We start from the raw sequence: 12,842 nt of genomic DNA, 5'->3' as shown, positions 1-12,842 counted from the left end.
TTTCTCTATGGCAAAAATCTGAAGTAGTAGATTGTGAAAATTTGAAATAGTAGATTGTGATGTGATTTTATTACGGTTCCGCTGATTTTAGCTGTACTTTCTTTACTTCTGTCTCTAAATTTCATTACGGTCCGGTTCCGCTGTTTTGAGCTGCTCTTTTTTTGTACTGTTTCTAAATTATTGTCGTATTTGTTGCACTTTTGGGCGGATTTGTCACAATTTACCCCGTTTACGACAAATTCACATAATGATCAAATCGAAAATCGGGTAAAGATGGCTATGGCGCATATGGCAAGTCATTAGGATACATTCCACCTTAAGGACCTTAAGGATGAATTTCACAGAATTTACCCTGTTTATCTAGAATTCGCTGATCAAATGGAAAAACCAGGTAAAGCGGATGGCATATGGAAACTTAGCGTGTTAGCCACTTGCGGATGAATTCGTAGAATCTATCCCGTTTTTCTAGAATTCATAAAAAAATGGAGAATCGGGTTAAAGATTGGCTATGGCAACTTGTGTTCCAATTAATTGGGAGGATGAACGCTTCGACTTCACCCCGTTTTTTGTCAAATTCACTCAAAAAAAAATTGGAAATTCGGGATAAGGATAGCATGTGGGCACTTCGGGTATTATTCACCTGTAACATGAAGGCTCAGAATTTACCCCGTTTTTCTCGAATTCGATCGCTGATCAAATGGAAAATCGGGGTAAAGATGGCATATGGGAACTTAGCGTGTCAGCCACTTGCGGATGAATTCGCAGAATTAATCCCGTTTCTCCTGAATTCTTTGAAAAAAGAAATGGAAAATCAGGTTGAAGACTGGATATAGCAACTTGGGATCTATTTCATCAGGGAGGATGGATTCTTAGATTTTACCCCGTTTTCCTAGAGTTTGTTGAAAAAAAATTGAAAATTGACAGATATCGTATGGGAACTTCGGATATTATCCACTTGTGGCATGAATGCTCAGAATTTACCTCGTTTTTCTGAAATTCACTGATCAAATGGAAAGTTGGGGTGAGGATGGCACATGGGAACTAAGGGTACTAGCCGGTATAGCCACTTGAGGCCGAATTCTCAAAATTCATCCCGTTTTTCTAGAATTCATTGAAAGAAAAAATGGAAAGTCGGGTTAACGATTGGCTATGGCAACTTGGGATCTATTTAATTCGGAGGATAAACTCTTAGACTTCACCCCGTTTTTTGTCAAATTCACTGAAAAAAAAACATGGAAATTCGGGGTAAAGATAGCATATGGGAACCTCGGATATTATTCACTTGTAACATGAAGGCTCAGAATTCACCCCGTTTTCCTCGAATTAGCTGATCAAATGGGAAATCGGGGTAAAGATGGTATATGGGAACTTATGGGAAATTGGCTATGGCAACTTGGGATCTATTAATTAGGAGAATGAACTCTTAGATTTTACCCCGTTTTTGTAAAATTCACTGAAGAATAAGATGGAAATTCGGGCATATGGGAACCTCGGGTATTATTCACTTGTAACATGAAGGCTCAGAATTTACCCCATTTTTCTCGAATTCGCTCATCAAATGAAAAATCGGGGTAAAGATCATAATATGGGAACTTAGCGTGTTAGCTACTTGCGGATGAATTTGTAGAATTAATCCCATTTCTCCAGAATTCATTGAAAAAAAAGAATGGAAAATCGGGTTGAAGATGGCATATGGGAACTTAGAGTCATCCACTTGTAGCGTGAATCCTCAGAATTTACTCCGTTTTTCCAGAATTTACTGAAAAAAGAAATGGAAAATCGGGTAAAGATTGAATCGGGTAAAGATTGAGTTAGTGGGAGCCACGTTTTTCTACTCATTGAAAAAAAATGGAAAATCGGGGTAAGGTAGATGAGATGTGGCAAGTCAATGGAATATATTCGACTTGGAGAATGAGTTACTAGAATTTTCTCTGTTTTTCTGTAATTCCTTGAAAAAAAATTCCAAAATCAGAGCAAGATGGCATAAGGGAACTACTGGTATTATCCGCTTGTAGCATGAATTCTCAGAGTTTACCCCGTTTTTCTAGAATTAATTCATTAAAAAAAAGGAAAATCAGGAAAGATTTGACATGACAACGTAGGTTATATTCCACTTGCGGTATTAATTCTAAGAATTTACCCCTGTTCTCTAGAGTTCACTTAAAAAAAAAAATTGGAACAACATCGAAGCAAAGATGGCATTTGGGAACTTTGGGTATTATCTCCTTGTAGCATGAATTGTCAGAGTTTGTCCTGTTTTTCTGGAATTGATTCACTGAAAAAAAAGGAATTCGAAAATTGGGGTAAAGAATGGATATGACAACTTAGGATATACTCCGCTTACGGTATAAATTCTCATAACTTACCGTCCCCTTTTTTTCTGGAATTCTTTGAAATAAAGATAGAAGAGCGGGTTCAAGATTGGATATGGAGACTTAAAATGTACTCTACTTAAGAGGTGAGTTTTCAGAATTAACCCCGTTTTTTCCGAATTTACTATAGAAAAAACGGAAAATCAGGGATGTACAGAGTTATAATTCAATCAGCGCGGTGGAATATATTCTTTTTATGACATGAATTGTGTTTTCTTTAGAATTCTCTGAAAATAATGAAAAGTCGGATAAACATTACACATAACAAGTTGCAATATGTTTCATTTGCGGGATGAATTGTCCGATTTTACCCCATTTTTGGCATATCCCACATGTGGGATTAATTGTCAGATTTTACCTTATTTGTCTCTAATAAACGAAAAAAAAAATGGAAAATTAGGGTAAAGATTTCCTATGGCAACTAAGGTTATATTCCACTTGCGTGATGAATTGTCAGAACTTATCACGGCTTTCTCTGGACTCGTTGAACAAATGGAAAATCGGGGTAACGATTGGACACGGCAAGTCATGATGTTAACCAATCGAATTTTCACGATTCCCGTTTTTCTACAGTTAATTGAACAAATCGGGGTAAAGATTGGATATGGAAAAGTTATGATATTATCCACTTGTCGGATGAATTGTTATAATTAACCCCGTGTTTCTAGAGTTGATCGAGAAAGTGGAAAGTTGGGGTGAAGATTGGATTTGGCATGTTAGGATATAATCTAATTGCTGGATAAATTGTCAGAATTTATTGCCTTTTTACGAGAATTTCCACATTCAGTGAAAAATGGAAAAAGGGGTTAAGAATGGATCTGTCAAGTTTGGATGTATTGCACATGCAGAGTACGAGCTGTGAAATTGTTTTGATTCTCTTTTTTCAAATGGAAAAAGGGGTTAAGAATGGATATGTCAAGTTTGGATGTATTGCACATGCAGAGTACGAGCTGTGAAATTGTTTTGATTTTCGAATGCAATCAAAACATGGAAATAGGGATAAACAGTTATATTGCAGTTGTAAGTTAGATCGCTGGAAGTGCACCCTTTATTCGCGTAAGAAAATTTTGGGTCGGGGGGTAGTTGACGGAAGGCTATCCCCGGGTGAAGTCAATAATTTTAGCCGGTACTTTGTAGGATCCCCTCCACAAAGCCTTAGGATTATTCGACAAATATCACTTAGTTTGAGATTATTTTGCTGGAAAAGAGAATGTAGCCTTCCCCATTATTGATTTATCGTATGCAAGTTTTGGTGTTATGTTTCACCACTGTGATGTTCCGATTGTTGAAAAGGGTCTGCATATTATTCACACCCTTGGAATTTAAGTCAATTTAGCGTTAAAAAGTCTTCAGGCAATGGGAAATTTTCCCAGAAGTCGCTGTATACACAGATGCACGTATGTATGCCGACGATACTCACCTGACCTTTGCCACTAACAACATAGAAATGATCAATGATGTTATGAATCACGACCTATCCAATGTTAAATTGACTCTAAATTCATCTAAAACTGAATTCATGTTAATTGGATCGCGGCAAAGGATAGGTACCTACGATACTTCCCCTAAACTAATCATAGGTGGTGACATAATTAAACAAGTTAGCTCAGTCAAATCTCTGGGTGTGCATATAGACGAAAACCTTTGATGGAATATGCACATTGAAAAAATAGCCAAGAAAATCGCATCGGGCATTGGAGCAATTAAACGTTTAGGCCTTTAGTTAATCGAACAACGCTTGAGTCCATTTTCAGTGTCTTAGTTCAACCGTACTTTAATTACTGCAGCGAGGTCTGGGGGCATTGTAACAAGGGTCTTTCGAATAAGCTCCAAAAGTTGCAAAACCGGGTTGCCCGTATTCTGACCTTCTCCGGTTATGACACAAGCGCTGATCCTCTTTTTGTGCAACTTAACTGGAGACGGTTAGACACTCAGCGACAAGTACAAGTGGCCACCATGGTCTATAAATCTATACATGGTCTTGCGCCCGACTATCTTGGTTCTCTTTTCACTAAATATGATCCTCCATATAATCTAAGGAACTCTGAAAACAAACTAGCTGTTCCATTGCCCCGCACCAATTTCCAAAAAATAGCTTTAGCTATAACGGTGCGGTTATCTGGAATAGCTTGTCCCCTGAATTGCAGCAAGCAAAATCACTTCAATCTTTTCCAAATGGTTGTCGCAATTTCTTCGTCTGAATCGACAAAACGCACACGGCATCTATGTAAAGCAGAATTTCTTTATTTTTTTCTATTTCACTTTTGAATTTTAGATCATGTTTACATAGATTAAAGTAGATTGTAATTGTAATAATAGATTGTTTTATTATTTTATCTGATAGATTTACCGTGTCTAAATAAAAAATAAAGTTCAAAAGTTATGCATGTGCATATTATTTTATCTGATAGATTTACCGTGTCTAAATAAAAAATAAAGTTCAAAAGTTTAAAGTTCAAAAGTTATGCATGTGCATATATTGACGGCAAACTCTTGATTTATCTTTGCTTGACAAGCAAAGTGAACGTCTTCGTGAGGCCCACGGGTACTATTCACCGCCAGATAAAACATTGTAACAGAATAATTTAAGGGTTCATGCAAAAGAAGCCCCTGGTGACTTAGGATGAACTACTGTCGTCCCATTCCAACGTGCTGCCTGTTTACTTGTGGAACCGAAGGAGAACTTAACATGACATCAATAGTCACTTAGTAGGGCTTCACAAAAGAAAAATATATGTAAGCAAAGGACAAGTTTTAAGTTTCTCTTCCAAATATTTAATGTCTTCCGATGACATTGACGTACTAATATGGCTTTCCTATAAACAAGATCATTAAGCTCACTTAAAAATAAAAATAGAAACAATATACATTAAATTTATATCCCTGATAGAGTAGTTTTCCAAGAGATTATGATTTCACATATTTGAAAAAAAGAGGAATTACTGTGTAAAATAGATATATAGCTTGAATATTTTAAAAGGGATAACTTAAGTATAGGTATGTGTCGGAAAAATGATCTTCTCCCTTTCTTTGTTTCTCTCTTTTCGTTTGCTCCTCCCTTTTTCTTTGTTCTTCTCTTCTCTTTCCAGCTGCTCTTCCATAACTATTTCTTGTTCCAGCCAGTCCATGTTAATCACATGCTCTTCAAAACATAAGATATGTATCACTTAGTAATATCAATATACGACATTTTACAAAGCTGTTTAGCCCTGAGCCTCTGTGGTTTAATACTTCCTTCAAAATCCGTAAACATGGCCGTCCAGTGATGGCCTTTGTCAAAAATATCACCACCAATGTTCATACTAGAGATACAATAACGTTCACCCCAGAATGTGCACATGAACCATTAGGGAGAGTGCCAATATTCCTTGATATGCCTGATACCTAAGTCACTGATTAATAATTCTTAAGTAATGTTATAGGTCAGAAAACAGTAGTTTGATTGCTTCTCAGGGATGAAATGCACCAGTACTTAACTACGCCAGACACCCTCATCTGAAGTTGTGTGTAATTCACAACAGCCTTGTTCACTGGTTTTATTTCATGATAGGCGATAAACCTCAAAGTAACTTCTAGAACTCCCTTAGAACATTCAATTTAAAAGGGACGATTTCCTGTTGAGTTGTTAGGTTAGCCAAAATTCTGTTCTATTCTGAAAGTATGAGAAACCCTCTCAGGATGGCAGAGAAGAAATTAGTTTATCTCACCACGTGGTCCTCCATCTTGAGCCATGGTAGCCAAGTCAGCAAAAATTGATCAACAATCCTATTTTAAAGAGAACGAGAGAATATGGGTGGTTACCAGTTTGCTCGGCTCCCAGGTATTCAGAGAAAAACATAGAAAATATGCAGAGGCTAAAGCCACTGTGTGTCAAAGTATTCACCTCATTATATAAAAGTAATGTAAATTTTTCGTTTTTAGGGCAGATTTATATGATATGACTTAATCGCAAGGGACAAGCTCAAGGTTACTTCCCACTTTTGCGGGTGTCCTTCAGGAAAAAAATTGTTTGCACACTACAGTAGTTTCAATAAAATCTTAGCAAACTATATATCAGAAGAAAGCTTCATAAATGTTTACGATAAAAATATGTCTCAAGCAACTTTTCTTTTAAGGACGTGTCAAGATCCAATAAGGCGTGAAATGACCGAAGGCTCTTCTATTGAATTTATTGGATATGGGATGCTGCAGCACGAGCTAATTCGCTGCACAGTCTTATTCACACTTATCACACAACACCTGTGCAAAGCATGTCAATTAAAAATAACAAATATGGAGAGTGCAGATTACTTTCAATAATTTATAGTGCAAGCAATTCGTTTCTTACCATCATTATTTTGTGTTTACTTTCCATTTACAGACTCAATTGCATGGCTGTAATAAAAATACAATTCAAAAAATTTTACCTTTAGTTACTTCTTAAAGTAAGAAATCACAAGACTAAACAACAAGTGTAGAAACTTAGACATACCTAGGCTAAAACTCTGATTCAAAAATAAAAAACTACCCCCCTGCAAAAATACATTGATGTATACTCTAAACGAAAGTTGATTCGTAATAAACCCGTGATGATAAATCAGATATGATGAATATATGAAGTTCATATATTTTGAAGTGCGGTTATAGATACGTATGATGCACGATCCTGGCAGTAGACAGCGCTATGTGAAGGTGTAGTCTGATCGTCCGGGTGAGTGTAGTCCTGAGAAGGACTGTTGTGGGTAGTAGTGACTGACGTTTCGACAACCTGAGCGGAAGTCATCATCAGAGTCAAGTGAATGATTGTTGTCAGTAGATTGTTGTCATTCTACTGACAACAATCATTCACTTGACTCTGATGATGACTTCCGCACAGGTTGTCGAAACGTCAGTCACTACCACCGACAACAGTCCTTCTCAGGACTACACTCACCCGGACGATCAGACTACACCTTCACATGTTACCCCCGGGTTCAAACCATTTACTGCAGATAGCGCTATATATGCAACAGCGAAAATCAGACCTGAAAAAAATCAGTTAATCTTCTATTTCCTTTCAACTTAGTCAAGTTTGCAGGGATTTGTTTGGTTGATTTTTTTTTTTTTTTTCGCGTGTGGAATCAATTTGAGATAGTTTGAGCTATCTTAAATTTTTATTACGAATCAACTTAACGGCCTGCTCCCAGTTGGCTTGTTAGCTCAATTGGTAGAGCGCTGCACTAGTATCGCAGAGGTCAGTGGTTCGAATCCCGTACAGGCCTGATTTTTTTCAGGTCTGATTTTCGCTATTGCTTAAATAGCGCTATCTACTGCGAGGATCGTGCATCATACGTATCTAATACCACAGTTCAAAATATATGAACTTCATATATCTCATTGTATCTGATTATCACTTTCACGGGTTTATTACGGATCAACTTAACGGCCTGCTCCCAGTTGGCTTGTTAGCTCAATTGGTAGAGCGCTGCACTAGTATCGCAGAGGTCAGTGGTTCGAATCCCGTACAGGCCTGATTTTTTTCAGGTCTGATTTTCGCTATTGCTTAAATAGCGCTATTTACTGCGAGGATCGTGCATCATACGTAGTCATTGCTTTGTTAAAACGTTTTGCAGTCGTCCTGTTAATACGGATTTTCATAAAAATAAGTAAATTCTTGCTCTCATGAAATTTAAAACGGGGAAATCTTCAGAACATGGTGTATCATATTTACCTGAGTTTCCTAGTTAGTACTTATGCATGCAGAATCTGTTGTCATCTACATATTGGCCCTTAAGTTAATTTTGGACAAGTGATAACGAATGAAGTGGTGCATGAAAAATTTGATTATTTGCAGTGCTTTTGATAAGATTTGAATTTTGTGCTGTGAAAAATTTATAATTCTAAGATACATGTATGACATGAATGTTGAACCTTACGCTCACAAAAGTAGGAGTAAACATGAGGGCACACGGCCGGAGCCTATATCAGTGGCCGGATTTGCGGTTCGGAAAGAACGAATTGAAGGTCTTGCTTTTTTTTTTTTTGCAAAATCGCCTTTGAGTGCTTTTCGTTGTTTGTTAACATGGAGAGTTATGGAGATTTTAAAAGACGTTTGAACAAGTTGATGCCATGACAAATTGGAAATACAAAAATCTCTGAATGAAACGCGGGGACTAACGTAAGTACCGCGGCAAAATGAACAAAAAGGGAATAAGTCACTTGGTGATGTAGCTCAAGTCACAGAGAAATCCAGAATGATTGTGTCCGTCCACCTCCGCAGAATAATAACGTAATTGTAGCCTGCAGAACAGGCGTAATTTTCTGGCGTATTTTGGCGAACAGAGGCGAAAGCGTGGTGAATGCCAAGCGCGAGTGGCGCGCGAGGGGAAGAGAAAGCTTCGCCTGTATGCCTAAAAGACGCCAAAAAATTACGCCTGTTCTTCAGGCTACAATTTTCTTTTTCACAGATAAAGAACCTTCAGCTTAAGCTTAATAAATGACATATTATTTACTCACCTGAAGTTATCCGAGGCACGTTCGCGATCGCGAATGGCAGATGTGCAGACACTTGCACCATGCAGGTCACCAATGTTTTTATTGGTCCTATTTGAACTTAAAGTGCCCTCTAGCTCTGTTAATGCGTTTCTGTAAATAGATGTAGTTCTTGCTTCGAGATCTTGATCTGACATATCAATAGATTAGAGGAAAGAAGCACACACCTAACAGGGGTCGAAAAATATTTGAATTACACCTTGCCCTTTGGGCAAGTAACCCTTAACTTTTGCTGGCCCGGGGCACTTCCCTGCTTGCCCATGTTTTCAAACTAACTAATAATTCATGAACCCAAGAATGGATTTTAATGTAATAAAACTATCTTGAATGTAGTCCTCTTAGTGCTGATCACTTTCAGGTTTACGCCATTATAACTTATTGTAATGCTTCCACGAGTTTTAACGTCGCAATTCCGCCTTTTATGAAGTTGTACGGTTTGTAATAATTAATCATGGATGAGCACTGTTGTAAACTATGAGGGATAATCCCCGCCATAACTGTCTTTTCATTTTATGGCACTGTTTTCCTGTTTATTGTAGCACGTTTCATTTCACTGTGGACGTCTCTTTTCCGTGAAAGGAAATTACAATTACATTAACTACACCTTAAAGCGCTAACAGTTACAGTTGTGACCAATTTAGAATTGCCACTCTCGTAGAATAGGGAGGCTTAATTTTTGCAGAATTCGGCTTCGTGAATTTGTCACAATTGAATCTCTTGAATTTCGCGAAATTCAACTCCCTGGGCTGCGTTGTCAGCGGTTTTACTTCAAATACAAGAAGGGGGCGGTCACTCAACTTGGCGCGCGAACTGGAAGGTTAATAACTGGACGGCTGGACGTTTTTTAGTTTTGGTTTTGCGAGATGTCTTTTGAACGGTAACACTGACAAGGTTGTTAGTCTTCTGAGAGAAGCAGCTAGTTTCCTCGGTGGAGATGGAGAGTCTGACGACACTGCTGTGTCAACTGCAGGAAGAGTTGTTACAGGGACTGAAACAGTGGTGACGAACTCTGTATCCAGTTCGAGTCATGACCAAAACCGGGTGCTTGAAAAGTTCAGGTCACTGTTTTCTGGCTACCGAACAACTAAACATGGTACCTGAACCTTTCCCAAAAGGTCAGAGTCGAAATCTTTTCCTCCAGCAAAAATACAAGCTGCCTGAAATGCACCTCTACTATGGTCAGCGTTGATAACCGCTTCTCTCGCTTCGCAAACGAGGTCCATTCCGCGTGCGTTTATCGCTCCTGTACCTTCAGTGTCCAAGTATCTCGCAAGCTCATTTAAGACCCAATCTAATCGGAAAATTGCATAATCTAAGGTATCGCAGTCGTGGTTACCACTCTCTAAAAATCTTACTACATCATTGAGGTGAAAACCGAGACATTCCCCAACTTCGCACGAGGAGGCCATGTTTTATGCTGAAAAAAAAAAGGAATAAGTCACTTTGTGACGTAGCTCAAGTCACAGAGAAATCCAGAATAATAGTGACCGTCCACCTCCGCAGAATGATAACGCACACCTCAGGCGCTTTACAAAACCAGTTTGGTGGCGACTACGGCGCTCGCTGTATAGAAATCAATACACGGTGCACAGGTATTCGACTCGTGTCGTTCTTGTTCGTTTCACTCGAACCATACGGATATTTTAAAACGCAACCAAACCTGGTTACAGACAAATCTCTCAGGTTTTTTTTCCATGGTAATATTACAGATACATTGTTGCATTGTTTTGCATTTGTTACAGTTGGTGTTCTTTTAATTAAAGTTGTTTCCACTTTTAATTTGTAACTGTTCATTATTAATTGTTCATGTTATTCATTGTCTGGCCTGGATAGGTTATGGGAAAAGATTGTGGTCAAGGCAATGGGCAACTTAGCGTGAGGGCACTGGCTGCAAACAACATTGCAGAAGGGGAGGCAGAAGGGTCGAAAATTCCTCACAATTTACTGGCTTGGATATCTTTTATGAAATACCCAAAATCCAAGAATCAAGATCATTAAATCCAGAGTTATTGTACATGAAACTTTGCATAATAATATGTAACTAGCTTTGAACAAGCGGAGTTATATGTATTCCAGGCCTGTCAGAATTCTGCGGCAGATTTATAGATGAGAAAAGTTTGTCTTCATGCCTCGCACTGAACCTTGCACGCCATGCTGGCCAGCATTTTGGTAACATTCTCTTCCTTTGATAGTACCTAAGTTTGACATGGATTTCCTATTTTTGTGATTGCTAAACCACAGGCAGCCCAAGCTCTCTTTGAGAACCACACAAGGAACACAATTTGCATATCGATTTAGAAGGATTTGTATGGAATTTTCTACAAGATAGCCATAGAGATAGTTAAAAGTGAAAATATTAAATAAAAATGGCTTACCTTATTCCATACGTGTATTGCTTGCTCCTGGTTTCGTTATTTTACCGATTTCACTTGATTTAATGGTTTTTTTGTAATCTTAATTTTCTCTTCTTAAAGAGAAGACAAGGCCGAACACTTCTGTCCAGACAGCCTCCCGAACGAAGTAAAAAATCCCGAGCTAAAATGTACCCACGGCCACAGATCCACCGCAGAATTGAAGGGCAAAGTGTTGCAATATGCCATTGCATATTGCAATTAGTCATATTTGTTTAGATCGTTATTCCCAGTACGCACCACTCTTTTATTCATTTGTAATTAGCTATAGATTGCGCTAAAAATTATTATTCATAGCGAGTGTGAATGTTTTGTATTTAAGCATCAAGAAAGCAGTTAGGACGCAGAAAATAGAATTTAATTCTCATCTCTAGGAAAGGTTGTCTTGTGCGGATATATTTCTTCATGCCGGAGACAAAAAACCACTTGAGGAAACACAAAGGTTGAACTTTCATTTCGATTCTCTAGCCACACAATCTCAGCCCTATGATCGACGCCAGACGGCTCTTCGTGTCCTCAGTGAAACGTTAAAACGTTTGTAGACATCCGAGTCCTTTTTGAACACGACACAACGACCGTTGAAATTGGCTTAGTAACCTCGTCATGTTGGCAAACCAAGACTCGCGGGGGTTCTAAACCTGAGGGGAACCCGGGTTTTACACGAAGTTTTGTTGACAAGTTGAGGTCTCATACATAATTTCACTACATAATTTCTTATTGTTTCATTTGAGAATACATGTCAAAAACTCGGCCTTCGGCCTCGTGCTTTCATCTGTTTCTCGGTGTTTGGAACCCGTGATGAAGCACTCGCCCTCGTTTTTGATATATTACATAAAAACCTACCTATGTTGCAAGGCGGTAGTCCGAAATGTGCATGGCTTACTTGCACATATATGTCACATTCCCTTTCAGCGGTGTTTGGCATTTTGTCCACGGAAAATGGCTCAAAATGATAACATTTATCCTCTTTCAGTGCGCCTTGGTCGCCTTTAGCTCATATAATGTGTTGGGAAACAGCGATGAGACTTGTTCTTTTAATTTCAAACTAACCTCGGGAATAAGAAACAACATTAGGAAATCGCAATTCCAACCCAAGCTAACTTAAGATAACTGAAATCGATTTATCCCGGCCAACATCTCGATTTTCCCCCTACCTCCTCTTATGACCTCGATAAAACCAAATTTTTTTAAAATTAACTCCTTTATTCATTTTCGCGGCTTAGTTGTCCTCAAACACCTTGATCAGTGTGACTTATATCCATGTTTCCTTCCAGGTCTAACATGTGCACACTTGAATTTCTGCCATGCGTGAAAATCCTTGATAGTTGCCTTAAACACGTCACGTGACAGAGGGTGGGGTAACATGCATTTTTTTTCATTGTTCTTGGTCAGTTTTTCTCGCTGATCGTTTTTTAAATTGTGAAAACATTCAATTGCAGTTGCACAATTTTTTTTTTTTTTTATCACAGCCAGGTCCTTCAAATGCACCATGTCGGGATCTCCATGTATCTTCGGGGTACAACTATTGAGAGGAAGTCTTTTTTGTAAT

At 38.3% G+C, this 12,842-nt stretch overlaps 1 long non-coding RNA gene across 3 annotated transcripts in view; it reads right to left on the bottom strand.

Moving 5' to 3' along the window:
• Window positions 1-4,596: 4,596 nt before the first annotated feature.
• Window positions 4,597-12,842, bottom strand: part of LOC148726371 (uncharacterized) — a 447,217-nt gene continuing 438,971 nt past the window's right edge. The window contains exons 1-3 of one of the 3 annotated variants that reach the window (XR_015989483.1): window positions 6,700-6,888; window positions 6,080-6,137; window positions 4,597-5,514 (exon numbers count right to left, since the gene is read on the bottom strand). This is a non-coding gene — a long non-coding RNA (uncharacterized LOC148726371). Of the gene's footprint in view, window positions 6,138-6,699; window positions 6,889-12,842 lie in introns of those variants that run through there. The other 2 variants (XR_015989484.1, XR_015989487.1) reach the window with 2 other exon arrangements.

The sequence above is a fragment of the Stylophora pistillata genome, chromosome 7 (assembly GCF_964205215.1).
Source record: "Stylophora pistillata chromosome 7, jaStyPist1.2, whole genome shotgun sequence".
In the NCBI taxonomy this organism is placed as follows: Eukaryota; Metazoa; Cnidaria; class Anthozoa; order Scleractinia; family Pocilloporidae; genus Stylophora; species Stylophora pistillata.
The sequence above is the reverse complement of the archived record's forward strand: the minus strand, read 5'-3'. Positions and strand labels throughout refer to the sequence as shown.